The sequence below is a fragment of the Aythya fuligula genome, chromosome 3, assembly GCF_009819795.1.
Source record: "Aythya fuligula isolate bAytFul2 chromosome 3, bAytFul2.pri, whole genome shotgun sequence".
Classification (NCBI taxonomy): Eukaryota; Metazoa; Chordata; class Aves; order Anseriformes; family Anatidae; genus Aythya; species Aythya fuligula.
In genome coordinates, this window is record NC_045561.1 from 100,169,553 (window position 1) to 100,188,697 (window position 19,145).

At 35.8% G+C, this 19,145-nt stretch overlaps 1 long non-coding RNA gene across 1 annotated transcript; it reads right to left on the reverse strand.

The window, feature by feature from the left end:
• Positions 1-357: 357 nt before the first annotated feature.
• Positions 358-18,774, reverse strand: LOC116488317. Its single transcript, XR_004253148.1, has 4 exons — positions 18,575-18,774; positions 10,807-10,949; positions 2,245-2,309; positions 358-549 (listed from the first exon to the last, which is right to left on the reverse strand). It is a non-coding gene; the product is annotated as an uncharacterized LOC116488317 (long non-coding RNA).
• Between the last annotated feature and the right edge of the window lie 371 nt (positions 18,775-19,145).

The window sequence follows — 19,145 nt, forward strand, 5'->3', positions numbered from 1 at the left end:
CATGGAGATATTAATGAGCTTTCTATTTGTCTTAGGGTAGTGATTGGCTGCGCAGAGCCCAGCTAGAGATCTGTGACTAGCGGTGGTTATTCTTTAATTCACATGATCTTCCTGCTTTAAATTACCCACACATATATTAGCCACATATATGGCTATTTCACATAGATTTAACCATGGTTCCATATTCAGAGGTATCCCACAAAAAGCAATGGACATCATCATAAAAAATAAATGCACAATCACATTGGTAGTTGAAGAAGACATAAAGCCAGATAAGGTGGATCGGTAAACAGACACAAAACTCATTAACTGAATACATTTTCAAAAATATGTAAATTCTTTACATATTCTGTATTTCTAATTATATAAGCAAATATATATATCACAGTGTAACATTATCCTTAACAGTCAGCTATAGTACTTTTCTCAGTCCATATAATACATTACATAGTTTTCTAACGGAAATAGCTCCTGTTCAGTACAGATTCACCTTTGAGAAGATGATATTACGAAATCTCTTCTTCTGTTCCTTTTTGTGCCAGGCAAATTCTGAAAAAAAGTACAAATCTGTGTAGTCACCAAGAATTTTCAGTGTCTCTCAATAAGCAATTAAATCTTTGGCAACTGTTGATCATACAATGACAAATGAGACAGTTATATGGAAAAAGGTATATCTGTGAGTGACGTATCCAGGATTTGTGATTGTTCCATACAGATTCTGTGTTCTCCCCCATCACAACTGCCAATTAAATGAACTTAAAAGTTACTGAGACAGTTGAAGGAGATTGGGGGGAAAGTAACATGGAAAAGATAATTAATGTAAAAGGAAAGTTGGTTGTTTTTTTGTTTGTTTGTTTTTTGTGGGATTTGAGAAAACAATATCATGTTTGATTTTTATTATTTTCTGTAAATCTGTTCTAAATTTTATCATTAAAGGAGAAGGTAATTGCTTCTCAAAGAAAATATCTTTTCAAATTGAATGTTTTAGATAAATGCTCACAAATGTAATACATGTGCATCTGAAATTAAATACATGACAGAAATATTTTAGGAATATGAACCACACTCTTCTCTAAGCTAATGTGTAAATCTGAATTTCCTTTACAAATTCCTTTTAAACAAGTTTCAGCTGTATTAAACTTTTTAATGGGCAACACCGTGTTTATAAACATGTAACAAAAACAGCAGAAATGTTCTTAATTATGTCTTTATTAAATCTAAATTTATGTTTAATATTTAAAAAAATGACAATCTTATCATTAAACATCATAGACAGTAATCAATTGTTAAATAAATACAAATAAATTCAAAAAGGCAAAAAGGTTTTACACCATATCTAATTTTATGTCACAGCTCAGGTGCTGATGACCTGTTGGTTGATATGTCTTCTGGTAATAGAAACATCATCCTTTATGCAAATGTTAGTGCTGAAATTGGAACAGTCTCTCACACAACTTCACCTGATTGACGGCATCCCAATGAAGAGGTGACTTTTCTGTTTGGTGATTTTAGCTCTTTATGCACATAAGACATAATAAAAGTAAATAAATTCTGACTTTTAAACACTCCTAACTTTTGTATACAAGAGTGAAGGCCTGGACAAAATCATAAACTTTCATTTGTTTCCTTCTGTGTTTTTTTTTATCCATTCATATGTGAAGCTCTTGGGCTGGTCTTCAGATTTCTGGTGAGCATTCAGGCCTTCTCCTGAAGCTTATGAATTGCCTTGCAAAACTACAAACTCTCTTTATAGGCTATCTAGCTCTTGATCAAAAGACTAATTCAAACTTCCATACTGACTTTTTCTACTTTGAAAATATATATGTCTCTTTCTGTCTCTATTCATGCCCAAGTGCCAAAATCTGGTTTATTATTTTTCCCACTAGAGAAGAGCATTTTTAAAGTATCAGTGATTACTGGTTATCAACAACAACAACAACAACAAAAATGGTCAGTATAGTTATTTTCCTCTCTGCTAAATGGTATACAAATAAACAAATTCTAAAATACTGCAATTCAACAGCAAATTTGCACCTTTGTTTAGAGTATGTACATAGAAAGTAAAATCCTCAAGTCACCGTCACTTAATATAAAGCCATAATTGTTTTTTATGATAAAAACAAAAGGGATTAAAAAAAAAAAATGTTTTATTGAGTTCTCAGGTATGCAGCCAAGAGCTGTTTTTTTTTAAAGACATTCTTACAGTTTTGTAACAGATTTGAAATTTGAATTAATTTAACTTACGGAGTACAGAGAATATGTGATCCCAGTTGTACACAAGTGCATCTTTAGCAGGACTAGGAACCAAGCTAGAAAGACAGGAGAAAGCAGGGGTAAATACTTGCAGTTCACTAGACAAACCATTCAGTTTTATCCCTTTTTGGGGTCCCTTGGCAATAATACTACATTAATATAACAGTGCAAACAGTGTCATTGGACACAGCCCAGTGGCAGATCTGATTAACACATATCTTCTAGATGTGTATCTGAATTTGATACGAAGATAGAAATGGCAATTCCTCCATTTTTGCTACTGGTTTGTTCCACCGGTTAATCAAATATGGTGATAATACTGTGCCTCATTTCCCACTTTAACATTTCCAGTTTAAATTTCCAGTCAGTTAAACTAAAGAGTCTTTAATATTTCTATTCTGTGATGACTCTTATCTTCAACGATCAAATTACTTATCATTCATTGCTGCACTAATGGAGCCAAGATGGTGGCAAAACACACCTCAGACAGAAGCCCCATCCTCATCTATGGAGTTCAAAGTAGGCCTGCTGTTCAAACAAAAGGATAAATATTCTGTGAGAGCACACGATTTGTGATAAATTTAGGAGCCATTTATCTGACCTGCTGACCAGAAAGAGAGAATGTTATTGCAAACAATTAGAGATTTTGGCACTCAACCACTCTGCCAGTATAAATCAGTTCCTACCTAAATTCAGGAATATTTCTGTGTTTTATTCAATTGGTCCATTCTGATATTCTCATACTCAGTGAAGTACAAGGAGAGCTAAACATCTCTGTCTATTTTATCCTAGCTGGCAGCAGTACACATCTCCCAGGAGCAGTTCATGGGCGTCCTTCACCTCCTGTAAATAAGCACTTCCAAGACCACAAAGGATTCATTCTCCATAATTAAGACCTAATTCAATACCCACTGAAATCAATGGAAGTTTTTCCACTGACTTCAGTGTGCTTCAGCCTGAGCCCTGAAACCGACAATCATCTGGTGACATTTGTGTTATATTAACCCAGCCTTTAGGAACTATATTGAGGTCTCCAACTCATTTCACATAAGCCACCAAACAGTAATAATTTTCAGACAGTGTCAACCTGACCCAGATTTGAACTGGCAATCTGGAGCTAGAAAGCACTATAATCCATTACTAGCCCTGTGAACCATCTGGTCACAATATCTCAAGCAACTTCTATGGTACTTAGTAGCTGAATAGTTTACTGAAACTTGGAGGGTAAAAAATAGCATGCATGTATGTATGTGTGCATGTATGTATCCAAAAATAATTAAGAATTTTATTTTACCAACAGAAATACATACAAGTGACACTGAGTTTATGTACACATAGATTTGTGTATTAATTTACAGGTTTTGCACTGGTGAGATGATCAATAGTCAAAAACATAAGAACTTAGGATAAAATCCTAATAAAGGCATTTTAACCAATTAGAATCAGGCATATGAATGTCCAAGAATCTCCAGTGATACTTGTGTGTGTTTCCCTGAGCATGCAACCACTTAGCCAGACACATATTTTAGTCTAATTTTATAAAAAGCCTGTTTTGCTTTTATGAATTTTTCCCACTAAGAATTGAGCTTGCTGGTCATAGCCAGAATAAACTAATTTTTGCTACCATCTAGGGTTCATATTTCCCAGAGAAGACAATGGACACAGTTTTCTTCTGTTTTGCACCTTAAACACTCATCCATATTTAAGTAAAGTGACTGTCAAATGCTACTAGGTTAAGTGGTGTTATTTTAAATCCATTTTGCAGATGTGTAAATGACTAAAAGATCCAGAGGGAGCTTTGTATGAGGACAACTTGGACCATAAGTCTGTTCATTAAAGGTCATCTTTCAAAAAAATAATTTAGTCTTGAAATATCAACAAGAAAGATCTTTATATGATTCAATGTATATACTTTAATATTTTAATAATCTGCCTGGTCTCAAAGCCACACTTCATTTAAGATATATTTTTGAGTAGCAGTCAGGGTCAATTTACAGAAGAAAACTCATTAACAATGTGATAGACATGAATATAAATGCACCACAAGAAACTCAGACTAGAAAAGCACAGACAGAAAGGCAGTCTATTTACTCAAGTCTCTTCTTTGGCTTTACAAACTTCTTTTACTAGTGTTATAATGACAGTTTCAAATTAAATACTGATGCAACTTGGCAGTTAGAGGGTTTTGCCAAATAGATGAACATGTACCTGCATATTTTACCACACAAATTTTGAATAAAGCTTGTGGATTTCCAGCTCATGTACAAAGAATTTTCTAACATTTTTCCAAGATCCTACTTTCTCCCTCTGAAGTTCTGCACAGTTGTGCTGCAGTACATTGCTCACTGGTTATTCATGAGTATGTAAGAATCACACACAGAATCACACAGAATTTCTATGTTGGAAGGGACCTCAAGATCATTGAGTCCAACCTCTGACCTAACACTAACAGTCCCCTCTAAACCATATCCCTAAGCTCTACATCTAAATGTCTGAATGAGTGCTTTGTTCTGACTTGTAGAAGTATTTAAGTGCTGATATATTAATTTTTCTATTTATCATTACAGGAAACAGAAACGGGATGTATGAAGTAAATCTCTTTATTTATGCCTTTGCTACTTTCTCTTTACAACTAATCAAAGGTACATGATACTCTTAATTTAAGAGTTTAATTCTGCAAATACTTTCCATGGCAGATATCTTTCTTACTTTATTTGCTATCTATCTCTTGATGATGAAAAGCTCCACTACATACCAAACCAGATGAGGTCTGTAGAGAGAAAATAAATGGCATTCTAACTAGAATAAATGACGGCAGGGAAAAACATTTTTGCACGTAAGTCATTCTTTAGGACTTGCTGAAGGAGAGAAGCAACCCTAGACTCAGATGGATTCAGCCTCTGACTCTAGGGTGGCAGGACATTAACAAACTTGGTTTAAAGCTCAAATGCCTCAACACAAAAAGCAAAAAATATTTGAGTGTGAGAAAGGATTTAAAGATGTTTGAGCTTCCAAATAGGATGTCATTAGAATGTTCACCTGCTTCCCAGTCAAACAATGTTTTTAGCAATATTTGAAAGCATAATAGACATAGCTATATACTCTCAGTGAAACTACAAAGGCACCAAATAAAATATCTATACGATTGAACACAGTGGAAAAGAGAAAATATATTTTATCATATAGCTGCTGAAATAAAAATTCTGCTTGAATATTCTAAGAGAGCAGTTGATACAGGGAATCCTCATATTTGATACTTTCATAGACTGTTAATATGCTTCAATTAGCTTTAAAACATATTTTTTTTATAAGATATGGTAAGATATTCAATAGAATCCCTATATATTACAATTTTAAAATAGAAAATCATGAGAGGAAGAAAAGTAGTATCCTCGTCTTTCAGTTCTCTTCTTAAGGTTTCTCATTGCTTCCATGGACTTGCACACGCTGCATATATGTTGTTGGGTAAGAATCAATCTATTTTCCACTGTCACCTGTGTAGTATTTTGTTTTATCTCCACTTTAATTATAAAGGCAAGAATAATACTATTTCAATATAAGGCAAGGATAGGAATTATTCATTGCTAGAATACTTTTATTCTACAAATCACTAAATGCATTACAAATACTAATTAATTAAGTTTCACATTCCTACTGAGATATTTTTTTTCTATTGTACAGCAAAGAGGCAAAACAACATGAGAAGTCTCTCAAAAGGTCACCCAGCAAGCCAATGACCTAGCTAGAAAAAAAAAGGCCCTAGGTAACCTGACTTTCAGTTATGTATGCTAATCACTAGGCAAACTTCTGCCAGGAGATTCAGAGAATCAGTGTCACTTCCTAAGGCCAGACTTCTATGGCATTGCTGTGTCAATCAGAGTTACATCCCTGAAGCTGTACCACCTGGACCTCTAGCCTTAAATAGAGAAGTGAAACTAGACTATTGGTATATTTTGCTAAAGGAAGACTGCTTTGCCACTTCAGAATCAAATACAACTTTGCTAATGTCACTATATTTATGTTCAAAACACCCTTTTGGTGTATCAGCATTCCTAAATCCGTAGAGTGCTTTCTGGCCTACATAAGTTTCTCAATGTAAATATCACACACCATTCACATCATAATCAGTCAATGCCAGCTCATTTGATTGAGGCTTAAAATCTTCTGCCAAAGACAATATTTAAATTCTAAAGACAGAATAAAAAGTTTAAACTCCCCCAAGGATGGATTAACAGTACAGTTTACTTTGTTTAAAAAAATATATATTTTTTTTCTAACCCTGTGTTCTATCCACATTCACTTTCAGGAACCATCTATTTTTTAATTTTACTGGTTTAAATATACTTGGAAAAAAACAAAACAAAACAAAACAAAACAAAAAAAAACCACTGAAATATACATGTGTAAGTACACAGAAAAAGATATTTTCCTTCACACTAGGATTCTTCATGAGTGTAATTCATCAAAACCACAAAAATATTGAGTGACTCGTCTGAAAAATCTCTGTTAATTATCAAAGAAGCAACAATATCCTTAAGCATATTCCGTAAACAGAAGGAAGAAAAGACTAATTTCATGGACAAAGCATTTAACTCAACTTAATCACAGTTACCAATGTCGAAGTTGTCATGCTGTGGTTCACATACTATGAGTGGTCTCAAAGGACAGGCAGCACTTTGCTAGATGGAAGGAAGACTGGGGAATCTTACAGTCTTATCATAGTAGCAATATGCTACTATGTACTATGCAATATGCATATGTACTATGTAATATGCTACATAGTAGCTCTCATTCATGAAAAAGAGAGAAAATAAAACTAGAGAAACATCTGGAACTGGTGTAAAAGCACAAGACAAAACCAGAAGTGCTGGCGATTGAGAATAAAACATTGAGAATAAAACTAAGGAAAGGAAGAAATGGAAGGAGAAAGAAAATAAGTATCTGATAAATCGTTGTCAATAATAGCAGTGAGCTTTTGCCAGATGGTGATATTTATCATGAAACTTTTTATTCAGGGTCCTGTATGAATCACAGACTTGAATGCTCTTATGGTTTGAGGTAAAGTGCTATTACCTTCATATTACAGATGTTGGACAGAGAAACACAAAGGCTAGAGGCAAAGCTGAGATTAAATAATTCCAAGTAGAAAGACACCTTGACCAGAAAGATGATTCAGGTAACTGGAGTTACACACCTAGCTTTCCTGTTCAGCCAGTAGGGAAATGAAAGCAGATCAGAAACATCAAGTAGAAAGACTCACACATGGATGGGGAGAAGGAAATCTGACCAGAAGACTTTCAGAAGGAAAGTCTGACCACAAGAGTTTAATGGATCTCTCATTTTTCAGAGCTTAGTCTGACTCACCATTCTAGTTAGTGTCTATATGTCTGCCTGGGATTCAGGACCAGCAGGCCTCTTTCTTGGAGATAACACAGTCTAAGGAGGCAGAAACACTTACATGTCTACCCCTAAACAGGTAAGAATCCATTCTCTGGCACAAAGGTCAAGTGACATAACATAGCATGTGTCCACAGAGCTGCCTTCTAGATCAAGGCAGTCCCATTTACCAGTACTTGCTGGGATCAAGTTTTCAGATTCCAGGATCTCTACAGTTCTTAAACACTGGGACCTCTGAGATAGAGTTGAGACAGGTATCCGAGGCAGAGCTTACAACTGGGATGGAGAGCAGAAACCAGTCCTGCAAAACCTGTTACAGAGGTAGATGAACAGATAAATGGGGTCTCTGTAAACTGCATTCTGCATCCACAGCTAATGTCAGCAAGTGAATGAGAAGGCTGACAAAATTGGAAAGGTTTCTGATTAGAGGTTAGATGATCACAGTGGTCCTTTCTGGCTTTAATCTTTGACTCTATGAATAAACAATGAGAGTATTTAGAGTGCAGAGGGAAACAGGGAGACCTTACCAGCAGGTGCTCAGTTGGGTTAGCAATAATATTCACTGCTGGAGATCCTTGCTGGTCGGGGGCCACCATTAATTGGATGGTGTTGAGAACACAAGGATGGGCAAGAAATGATCACATTTCACTTGGAAGCCTGTGGAGGACTATCACCCGTTGCAACTGGGGCACCAGGAAACTTTTAGCAGAGTTGGCAGCCAGGACTTTCGTTTGACAGCTTCTGTGAGGGAATTAGTAGAGCTGGGTGATTTATTTATTTATTTATTTTGATCTGACATAAAAAAACAAATGGTACTTTAGGAAAAGCTATGAGGAATGAGTTTTTGCTCTTCATACATACTATGCTTGTGGCTGCAGAGTATGGGTGTATTTGTTATAACGCACTTAAAAGATAAAAAAAAACTATCCAAATATGAAATTATTAGACAAAGGTCACTGCATTAAGGAGGACTTTTAGGATCCATGAATTTCTACTTAAACATTCATTTATTCTTTTCACAGTGATCTTGTTTTTCTTCATCTCTTTCATGAACTAAAAACAAAACATAGCAAAACAAAAACAACACACTTTTATATAAAGATGCAGCTCTTGCAGATACAATACTTGCACCAGAATCACAGTAATGCTGAAATCAATGTGCAATGAGAGGAAAAGCACTTTATTTCAAAAAGTTGACTCCAATTGCACATACTTTTTAAGGTAATATGCAGTATGTCTTTAAGCAGATTGTATTGGTACAAGAGTTCCCTACGTAATTGGCTTGTGTAAGACTGACACTTTATAGAGAAAAAAACAAACAAAACAAAGAGAAGGGTTAAATCAAAAATGGAGTATATTACATTCCCTTTTGGCATAAGACTGCAGCCAGATTGAGCCTCTGAGCATCTATTTTTCAAAAAGCCTCCTGCAGTATTGGCCTGAGCATCCTCTGAACTGGGATATGTATAACATGTAGAGAAAGAGCAGCATCTGCTTAGTTTTCATATCATCCCTCGTCAAAATAATTCAAAAAGCTATTTTCCAGGATTAAAGGGTTTATTGCAAATAACACTATTAATGAACAAAAGATATAGTTTGATTCTGCCATTATAATTTCAACAAAAGCACCTACCCAAATGAGGTAAAAAGACTTCCCTTTGATTCCATCAAAGCCTTTTCTTAGTGTCATATTAAACACTTTATCTTGGGTTTTATGTATCATACTCGCTGAGACTTAACATTCACAGTTAAGCATTGTAATTCCTTTGTAAATTTGTCTATAAACAAAGGACTGGACACCTTCAGCTGTTCAGGTCAACATTCTGATTAATGAGCAAAAACATCCTCCCAGGAAACATACTATGCAATTTTGGAACTGAACATTAATATATATATATATATATATACAGAATGCTAATGGAAAAGACACAAAACTTACTGACATAACACTGTTGTCATAGTTAGTCATTGCTTTTTTCTTCTCTAACTCACCTCTGATACAACAGAGGTGGGGGGAGTGTGACTGTTTCCTTTTGCAAACTAAGGCAGATCCAGTACATTTAAGTAGCTTTAGCTTGAGGATTACCCATAGCCTGTTTCCCATAAACGTGTTGAATTTCAGATATGAGTTTTATTAAGCAATACATCACATATAAGTTCCAATTTATTAAGAAGTAATACATCAAAATATAATAAAATAAAGCCTTAGCTAACAACTATGTGATTACTCAGCTACTTACTGCACTCGGTACTTATACTGGTATAGATGTAATCATGGGTAGCACTAGTCAACTCTGCCAAAAATGCCAATATATTGAAATTATAACTTTTCACAGGAGCGTACTAGTTCAGATGAAACTTTCATTGAGTAGGGTTTTTTTTGCTCCAGGACAGAATTTCTGATCAAAATGAGAGAGAAGACAGAAAAGAGAATAGCATAGTGGTTATAACACAGCCATGGAAATCCAAGTCCCTTAAAAAAGACCCAAGCTAGAGGTCTGATTCTCTTGCAGTCCAGGTTCCCTGCTGTAGCACTGTAATCCTGTATCCCCTCTCAGATCTTTAGGAAGTATTGGTTTTATCTTGTGGAATAAGAAATGTTTTGAAGTTTCACCAAATTGCAAAGCTGTTTCCCCTACTGTCCTATCATTTCCTTATCATTTTGTAAAGAAAGCTTTGTAAAATGAAGAGTCATAAGACCAACAAGGAGTTAAACCAAAAATAGTTGTCTTTATGAAATAGTAACCACACATTAAAACAACAATTTAGTTGTCAGATAATGATAATTATCTGAATCATGGCCATTCATATTTAAATATGAATGTTGAACCTAGTTTTGTATGAAGACAGATATTATAATTATGCTTGCTATTTGCCCACCTTTAATGTACACAACAAACATTACCTAATTTAAAAGAAAACTCATATTATTGAGATGGGTCTGACTTGTGATAGATATCAAAATTTAACCAAATTTATTCTTTTTCTCCATTAGATCATGTCTAAAAAATCCATGACAACTTTCAGATTTCATGTCTTCACAGAAATTTGATTTTGCATTATAAGTTTTAACTGTTGTTTTCATATAATGTTTAGTTATATAGTTCAGTACAAGGCAACTCTTAAAAATAGATTATTTTTCTATTTTATACTTACCTGGAGTTCTAGTAGAACAAAATAAGTTGGGGGAGACGAGGCAAGCAGAGACCTGCTGCTTCCCCATTTCAAGCCAATGATGGAAATTGACCCCCTGTGCTGGATAGCCACTAATGAAATGCATCACTCAGTAGGTATAGGTTCTAAAAGAAGAACAAATGAAAAATTAAAATTAAAATTAAAATAATAATAATAACTAAAAATAAAAAACACCACATCACCACAGAAATATTTTTTTTTATTTACATAATCTTCTGGCACATCACCATCACCATTCTTCACTAAATAATTAGCAAATAATAACAGCTGCTTATGTTATCATAGCATTACTACAAAAGACAAAGCATATCAAAGGAAAGCAGAAATATGGTCTCATCAGAAAACTGGACAAGTTAGCAGGTAAGTCTGGAAACATGGGTAACACCAATTATTTTTGTATCGCTATTCCAATTTAGAGTTCATCCAGTCAATAAAATAGGTCTAACCACACGAGTTCACCTGCACATTTAAGACCAGATTTTCATAATACATCTCAGACATGCATCTACCTTTTCCCTCTTTACATTATCAGATTTATGACTGGGCTTAGCATAACCTCCTTGATACAAACACTGTTTCTCTTTTATCCTGTTGACATATTGAAGGCAGACAATTCTAACTAGTTTCTTTGATTTGAATAATTAACAACCCAGGTACAATTTCCAAAAGCACCTTTCAAAACAAAACTGTATTTGCTGTGATGGTGCAATTACTAGCCATCAACAAAGAATCTATAGGAAAACTATATAAAATATTTAAATTGGAATTAAAATTGAAAGAGTAGGCTAGGTATATACTTAGGATTACACTTCAATAATTTATTATAATTGCAGTAATGTAGCAGGGGAGCTGCTACTGCAAATGTAGCTGTAGAGTTGCTACTAGAAACTAGAAGGAGTTTATGTAATAAATATGTTTCTTAAATGCAAATGAAGAAAAAGAAATTGTAAATGTATTTATAGTTTTGTGCCCTGGCTCTTAAAATGTTTCATTGCAGCCCACACATGTGGTTCAAACAAAAGATAATGACAGTTTGTTACCTTTCAGAGAAATGACAATTATCTCACAGTTTCAGGTGAGACCTTCCCTTGCAGATCTCTCGGGAGAAGGGTGAAGCCCAGGGAAACTCAGGACGTGCTCCAGCCTGGTACTGCAGAGATGGGAATACCACCTGCAACTCTGCAGCTGCAACACCCCCACCCTTTTGCCTTCTTCTTACAGCATCTGGCACACATCTGAAACTGGGACTACAAACAGACCCTTACAGTGCAACCCATGGCTGCCTCCTTTTACACCAGGGAATTGTCACTGAAAGAACTGAGAGATAATTCGGAAAGAAGGAGAGCAAGAAGAAATGACAGGATAAAAGAGCAGGTAAGAAAAGACAGACAGTGAAACAAAATCAAAGGCTGAAAAACTAAAACAGTGGAAGGTGGTAGAAAAGCCTTTTTCCTAAGCCTAACCCTTTTATTTAGCATAAAATAAGCAAAGCTGAATCATCTTTCTCTTCTGCCCAGCAGACGCAGATACAAAATCAGGTAGCAAACATCTTGGGATGACATGAACTTTCTAGACAAACAAAACTGGAAAGGTCACACAACTCTGTACTTGTCTTCACTGAACCAGCATTGGTTTCATCTCAAGTAATGGAGGCACACTGATTGTCCTGATGTAAAATCATAATGATGGTACAGTACTGGAGTTTTAAACACAAACTGTATCCAAGTCACACATACACACAGCAAAATCAAGCAAATCCTATGATCTTCCTCAAACAACATTGCCTCATGGCTAAATACCTACCAGAAGACAAAATGTGTTATCCAAGAAACAGTAGAAGGGCTGTATTTAGGCTGTATTATGGGTGGAATACATCAAAATTCACTTTGAGGCTACTTGCTCACTCTGGGGAAGGAAGAGCGAGGACCTGAGGAAGAGCATCACCAGATCAACCAGTTGTTTTAGTGTTCTGAGAAATACAGGGTACCAGAGACTCCCTTATCTTTTTCCAGCCTTTCACTTCTACCACCAGAGAAATTACTGAAAGAAATGGGGATGTTCTCAAATTTATAGCTATGCAACAGAGATCAGAATTTTGCCCGAAGAGTCTATAATCATTTAGCACCCAGTCCAGCTTCTATTAAAGTCAATGGCCTTTCAATACAGTAGTCTTTTGGACACTTCCACTGTGTTCAGAGGAAGATAAATTTAGGCCTGTAGCCCTTTCTGAAAACACAGATAAGGTAACTCACTCAGCTGTCTTCCTTCCTTCAGTGTCAAACTGAAGATCTTTATTCTTTATGAAGTTAAAAATATAGTCCCAAAAAACAGCTGTCTTAAAACTATAGCAAACTCACAAATTTTTAAAACAAAGCAAAATAGCTTGCAGAGCAGGAAGCCATCATCAGTTCATTCTCACTCTGCAGTTTGATGATTGGCAAGTGCAGTTCTCAGCGAGAGCAGCCACCAAAAGAAACATATGCAGAACCAATGCGGGGAAAGCAGCAGGGGGAAGAAAGGGCTCTCAGGAGCAGCATGGTTTCAACTCAGCTTGAAATGACTGTGAGACAGCACCAGCACAGCGTTTAAACTGGAAAGAGGAGGTGTCAGTTTTCCTTAGACAGCTCATATTCAGCCTTAGAAACCATCACCACATTTTGTCTGGGACTGAAGAAGTACTTGATTTCAACTGGTCTCCTATGGAAATAAAGCCTATGTTGTCTGCCTGTGGCGTTCCTCTTCTTCTCAGTAACTTGTGAATCATTTTCAGTGTTACAGGTATTGAAGATATTGGGTTCCTCCAAGTATCATGAAAGTACATGGGCAGGTGGAGGACAGAAACTCCAGTCTGAGTCCCCAAAACTGGGGACTGAGGAGTCATTTGGACACCTATGAGCAACAATGAGAAAAAGTTCTTAGGAATGTTCCAGCCTCCAGAAAGTTTAGTGCTTGCCTCTCCTGTTAGTTATCCAACAAGGAAAAAATGAGCAGAGCATCACAGAAAGCCACACTGCATAGTTTTTCCTATTAATAAATGATGCTGTTTTTTGTTGTGTTTTTGGTAGTGGTGGTGGTTTCATAGAAAACACTTTAAAACGTTGGTGCTGACAATTCTTTCTGCCATGTAAGCCTGACAAAATACTTTGCAATTCTATAAGCCATTATAATTTATTTTCTCCAGTTGGTTATTCCAAAGTAAGAATTGACATTAAATGCATATATTTCAAAATTTCACATTAGGCAAGACTAATCTATACATATTTACAGAAAACATAATGAGTTCCACAGCCTGAAGGGTTACATGCTCCATAAACTTAGTTGCAGCAATTATTTGTATTAAGAAGATAACTTCACAGCCAGAAGGCCTAGAAATAACTTAGTTCTGTTCAAAACTTGCTTAAACTCTATAAAACAGCTTCACAACCCTGAAGTCAAAAAGGGTTAAAAAACTTCAAATAAATAAATAAAAGTCCCTACAGGCTCAGATACTAGTTTAAATGATATTTCACTGAAATCTGTAACTTCTCCCAGCACTTTGCAAGCAGTAGTGATTATAAATACAGGACTACACTTTTTCAACTTATGGCTTAACAAAAGACATTCAACATGAAATACAAGTTTACTAACATCTTACCTGAACCTATTTCAAGCAAGCAACACAAAAGAACAGCTAGCTATTTGTTGTCTTGCTACTTTATATGGCATCATGGAAGAAAAATTTCCCTGGATTATCATAATTAAGCAATACAGATTGTACTTATGTTTCAGTAATAAATATTTTCACATTTCCACTTGCACCATAAGTATCTCAAACAATATTTACATTCTTTGCACTAGGCCATATAAAAGCCATAATGAAAGTAAAAGAAACTGTTGGGATCACTTTTTAGAGCAATAAAAGCTGTCAATGTTACTGAATAAAAAGTACACCTTTCTAGTGGCACTGTTAGAAAGCCAAGCCAAAATTCTGAAAAGTCACTCTGCATTTTCTGTGCCTAATTTGCACTACTGTAGAGACATGAATTGTCAGTCTTGCGTTTTAAAAATGCACACTTAGTGTGTATACCTCAGCTCTGTGCATCCAAAAATAGTTATTATAAAATAATGGGAACACCTAATAATCCTTATCCATACATCACGCATTACCTGTATATAAAAATTTAATGTAGGAAAAAAAAATATATATATATTTTCTGGTGTATTTCATTTACTCCATTGATAGGTGAAATTTGCTATCCCTCTTACTTAAAACTATTTTTGCCTTTGATTTTTCACTTAGATGCTGGTTTTCTTCACCTTTTTAATCACCTATTCTAAGACTTTTTTTTTGAGATTATTAATATAACATAAAGACAAGAGTTGCATTTTGGTCCTGAAAATGTACTTGTTCATTTAGCAAATGTCAATTGTTATTAAACATCTATCAAAAATGTAATGTAATTGCTTGTGTTTTCTTATCTTTTCCCTTCTACCTTTCTTCTTCAGTGATCACCTTGGAAAATGGTAGAAGGCGTTGTGTCTCTTGACCCAAATGGCCAAGCAAAATATGTAATCTTCCATGAGAAGAAACTGATAACAAAATCAGGTTCTTTATTTTGTTCATTATTTAGAGAGAATACATTCCTTTTCCACAAGAAAACCAATGCTAAATAGCCAGGAAACTTTTGTTTGGCTTACAGATTCAGGTCTTTTCAGTCAACTCCTTGCCAAAAGCTTTCCTTTCCTATTTTATTTTTTTTTATGAAACAGACTAAGTGGTTTCTCTCTGTGCCCCTGTTGTGCTTAGCCGCTTCTCTGTCACATGCAAAGCTGGCTTCACATCAACTCCTTGTCTCTGTATTTTAAACAAAATCCTTGAAGAAAAACATTCAACTGAATGCTTTGGGTCATTGTCCAAATTTCTGTATGGGTAATGGCTTTCCATTGTTTACCATAATGGCATTTCATTTTTCCTTTATCTACTCTGAATAAAAGCTGGTTATCAAGACATAGTACAACACATACACATTTTCTCGCCTCCCCCAGTATTAAATTCATCCTTTGCCTTCATATGAAAAGGACTAGCAATTTCCTCTATGGTGTGATGAAAAAGGAAGTCATGGTTTCCAGATGACACAAATAAAATATCAATATAATTGCATGGTGGCCTTTTTTTGTGTGTGTGTGCTTTCTTTTTTTTTTTTTTGGGGGGGGAGGGGGGTAATGTTGGGGAAGTTTCACATCAGCCCAAATTGGTTTTGCAACTGTCCAAGTATGCCTCGCTGCTTCCCACCCAATTTGCTTTCAACCTCCCAGGATGGACATCTTTCACTGAGCCCCTGAGGAATGCTTATTGTTGCTGTGAATTCTGCTGACTGAGACAGGTCTTCCTCATTTTGTTCTAATGGAAAATTCATCTCTGTCACAGGAGTATCCTGCCATCAGTCTGCACCGAGAACTCACATCGACATCAATGGAAGCTTCGCATGCATTGTGCAGGTAGGGTATCATCACCATTATTTATTAAACACTAATGGAGTCCTGGATCCAGATCATTAAAAGTTATAGTCTAGATGCAGTCAGTATAAAATCAGTGATTCTTTGGGAGTGGTGGTATTTTCTTTTATTTTCTGTTTCTTTGCTGTTTTTCCACTATATTTAGCATAAGTGGGCTATTGCTTCAACACTAGTTTAAGTGTGACAGTGAGCTACTGAAACTATTCAGGCCACCCAACCTAAAAAAGTGTAGTATAATGAGACTCGTAGAAGATGACCTGCATTAGAGGCAGAATCAAGTTAGTCCTGTGTTGTCTGCAACGTGACAACACATGTGATAGGATTGAAAAGTTTATAATCTGTCTTGCATCCCTCACGTTTGCCTCTCCTAGATCTTCTTAGACAATTAGAATAAATGAGAACCAAATTTTATTTTATTACTCTCATAAAATTTATCCATCTCACCATCTTGTACAAATTGTGTTGTTGTTTTTTTTTCTCTTCTTGTTTCCTTCCATTTAAAAATCACATCAGTCTGTGAAGCTCCTGATTTGTCCTCAGTTTTCTGTGCTTGTCTTTTTCTACCTTGGTAATCACAGGACTTGACTAAGGTGGGGACAACAGCTCGTGATGTGAAATCATTTCAAAGACTGTTTAGTCCAGAAATTAGTCTCCTGAAGCACCGAGCTGATGTAGAGTCTTAGCACATTGCTTTTGATCCAGCCAGGTCTACTTTTTCTTGTCCTGTTATTAATGAGGAAAAACAGACCTGAAGCCTTATTTTGTGCTATTGATCACATTTTGAACCACAAATCACTCCTTGTGCACAATCTTTCAGCTGCCTCCTGTGAGGAATTCAGCAAGTACAGAGTGAATTTCTAATCAGCTGCGACTGTTCAGCGCTACGGCTGGTAATTATGCTACCAGAGCCTGTATCTGCAAGTGTTATACATTTGTATTTGCTTCTTGCTGAGATCACACAGTTGGGAAAGCAATCATGCTCCATTACTCCTAGTTTTGACTCTTGGCCCATATGGCTGTTCATGGACAGTCTTTTAGTGCTTTGCTGCATTTATAGCTAACATGGTTAATGACTCTCTGCTTTCTGCAAGTCTCTTGATCTGCTGAAATTTGCAGATGTTCTTTGTTAGGAGAAATGGTGAGAGCTTTCCCTATCTTACATTACGGGTTTCTGTTCTACCTGGTTATAACTGGCCTAGCTCTCTTTTTTTGGGATGTGAGGAAGGGAAAGACTGCAGCGAGTGGTTGCCCTTTTACTACCAGCAATTTTGTCTGGGAATGGATTATATGAGAGGTTTCAGTCTGGCTTCAGGGAGTACCACAGTCCTGGGATTGCTTTACTTAAGGTCACAAATGATTTATCACCAGCTGCTGATTCAAGTTAAATTACAGTACTCCTGCTGATGGATCTTTCTGCTGCTTTCGATACAGTAGATCTTAGAGCTCTGCTGAATCGTTTGAAGTAATTGCTCAGGTTATGAAGCACTGTCCTGGATCGCTATCGTGCAGAATTGATAGCGTATTATCAGGTTGTAACTTGGCAATTGTGGATCAAGTTCTGCCTCACTGGTCACATTGCTCCTCAGAATATAATATCCTATAATTCTCTCTCTTTTTTATTTGTTACAGATGTGGACAGAATTCTCTAGCAGCATAATATTAATTTTCACTGCAACACAAACAACTTATAGATGTATTTGTCTTTTACAGTTTAGCTTCTTGCCACTGTTTGTACCACAACTGTTTGTTTTACCAAAGTGTGATCTTGGATCCTCACGAATGGTTTGAAACTGAACTGAGATAAAATATAATTGCTTTTGGCAAATCCTCTCTGCCTACTAGGTGGTTCATTCTAGGCAATCGAAACTATCAATGCATATCTAACGTATACATCTGGAGCTGGTCAGATCATTTCCATGAAATGAAATCTCATGAAAATATGCTGCTCTGTCAGAGCCAAAGCATTTTGTGGAAAACATCCGTTTAGATGAAGTTTTAATCAGGGAGGTACTCAAGACACAAGACTATTGGTCACTTCTTATGGGAGAGACAGAGAAAGCATGCAGCCGAGTTTGAAAACCCATGATTTTTCATTGCAAACCAGTAATTTTAGGAAATCGCTTAAAAGGTTCTGGTTTTGTTCCCATGCCAACTGAAAACAATGTCAACACCACAAAAGCAGCCATGAAAGAGAATTACTGTCCTCCATAAAGGATGCTCAGAAAAGCTGTACCTGAATCATCACATCAGCGGTGCGATCCTCCTCCACAGAACATCACATGAAGGTTATCAGGGCTCAGAAATTGGTGGCTGGTGTGGCGAGGGGCTCTGACATGGCAACTGGCAGTTCATCGCTGCTCATTCACTGCCTAGGAAATGGCAATCAACAGGAGCGCATGCTTTCTGATGAGAGATTCAGGAAAAAAACACTTTCCATCCCTAAAAAAAAATAAAAAATAATTCCTACTCAGAGAAAAGATTAAGATTCAACCTATAATATTTTCCAGAAATTAAGGTCTAGAGGAAAATTACGCAGTCAGTGTGTACCAGTATTTATACATTTCAAAAATGTTTTTGATATTCCAGAGGATTGTAACTGCTAATCAAGGGTTCAAAATATTTTTTTCTTTTAAATAAGACTTTTCCATTTTTTAAATTCCTTTAAAAAAGAAAAAAAAATCAATATCTTTCCTATAAAATATTCCAAGTCAACAAATTAGCATACAACAATGTTTAGTCTCTCTAAATCTCTAATAAACTTTAATATTTGCCTTCATCATCATTTAGCATTTATTCTTACACGT